Here is a 1894-nt window from a genome sequence, read left to right on the forward strand (position 1 = left end):
GAAGACACTAACTATAGAAAAAGCAGGGATCCTATTTTGATTTTCTTTGTTAATAATGAGTGACAAGCTCTTCATTAGAACTGCAGTTGCAAAAGAATATGTGAATTTTTTCTATCGGAGGGTATGAGAAAGGAGAGACTGACCCACCTTTGACATCATGGGAAGTGGACAACCTAGGAAGAAGGCGCTAAATGGTTAATTTTGTCCTCATGTTCATAGTTCAATGTTTGGGCAAGACAAATAATAGGAAGGTATGTTGTGGAGGAAACACCTTTTCTAGTACAGAGGAAGCGTGTTACAGGTCTCGAGATCTGATCTGTCACCCTTAAAAGCCCAGGGCCCAGCCGCCTAGCTCGCCGCAGGCTCCAGCGGTGCTCTGCTAGGCAGAGGGGCAGCTGGCACTCGGTGACGTCCCAGGTCTGCACTCCTCGGTGAGCCCGGGCAGGGTGCATGGTTGGCATCCCACAGCTAGTCTCAAAGGGATGTGACTGCTGAGAGTGTGGTGTCTGTGGCTCTGATCTGACTTTCGAGCTGGGACCTGTGATTGAAAAAAAAAAAAGAAAGCCGGACAGAAGACACTCTATACCTTTTCCGTTAAATGTAACTGAGTGCTTATTTAAAGCTGGATTTTGTGTTTGGCATTTGAACAATGAAAAAGTAAAATATAGACTCTGCCCTCCATGAGTTCACCAAGAAATTGGGTAGAGGGAAAGATGAATAAAAACTTACCTTGCAAAGAGACAAGTTTACATGTTTAAATGATTTAAATGCAGTATAAATGACAAAAGTTGTTTCTCATATGTATTCTCCCATATAAGGGCACACACACAAATTCTGACTATAGTTGTGTATGGGTGTATGGGGGGGGGGGGCTAGGATTTTATAGTATAGTTTTTCTTCCCCTTTGACTCTCTGCCCCTAAAGAAAAATCATTTAGATGACAGTTGAAACCTAATAACCCAGGTTAGCCTGGAAGTTATCTTTTATTTTTTCTGCAACGCTACAAAGGTATTGAAATAATATGGACATCTTAGAGGATATGAAAATAATTATGGCTATGAATTTAAGAATATTTTAACAACAGGATTAAAAGTCATAGTCATAATGAATTAATTCCACAGTATTGAGCTTCAGAATAGGTTTACGTAAAAGAGTAGTGACAAATTTGTAATACTAGTTATTGAAGTTTTGCATATACTTTAATATTTGAAGAATTTGAAATAGCCACATTAAGTAGATGAGATTTATATTTTAAGGTAATTTAGTTGCTTTTTAACAATGTTTAAAACATAAAATTGGCTTTCAAAATTTAATGTAATAATTTGAGAAGTTGGTACAAATAGTGGCAAGTGTGTTTTATAGAGAAATTTTATTACAAATTGTATTAATTTATCTGAGAATGACAGATAATCAACATAACTGTGAATTAATAAACATGTTTAATTTTTCTCTCACATAAAAGCCCAAGAGGTTTCATTAAGGAGCAATTACTAAAATCAAAATGAAGGAAACACATTTTTAATTATAACTAGGCAAAAACCAAGACAGATTCCAATGGTGTTGTACCAGAGAATGATGAGCACAATTTTATCGTAATTCAGGGGGAATTTATAGGTCTGTGTCCGATATTCTGGGTGTGGTGTGCTAGCTAAAGCAGCTGACAAACTTAAATCCTACCAGATGACACAAAATTAAGTTGTGATATCAAAAAACTCTTGATACAATGTAGACTAAGGAGACAACGTTAAGTGGATTTATTGTATTATCTTTTTAAACATCCTCTAAAGCATATCCCAGTGGGACTTGAAGACACTCCCTTCATCAACGTATTGGGAAATCTATTCATAAAAGGAGAGCAAAAATTATGTAAAATAATTGGAATGGTTGTTTCCAC

At 36.5% G+C, this 1894-nt stretch overlaps 1 non-coding gene across 1 annotated transcript; it reads left to right on the top strand.

Annotated features, from left to right (window-relative positions):
* Window positions 1–300: 300 nt before the first annotated feature.
* Window positions 301–539, top strand: LOC148094490 (small Cajal body-specific RNA 6). Its single transcript, XR_015716537.1, has one exon.
* The last annotated feature ends 1355 nt before the right edge of the window (window positions 540–1894 follow it).

This window comes from Miniopterus natalensis, chromosome 1 (genome assembly GCF_054644295.1).
Source record: "Miniopterus natalensis isolate mMinNat1 chromosome 1, mMinNat1.hap1, whole genome shotgun sequence".
Classification (NCBI taxonomy): domain Eukaryota; kingdom Metazoa; phylum Chordata; class Mammalia; order Chiroptera; family Miniopteridae; genus Miniopterus; species Miniopterus natalensis.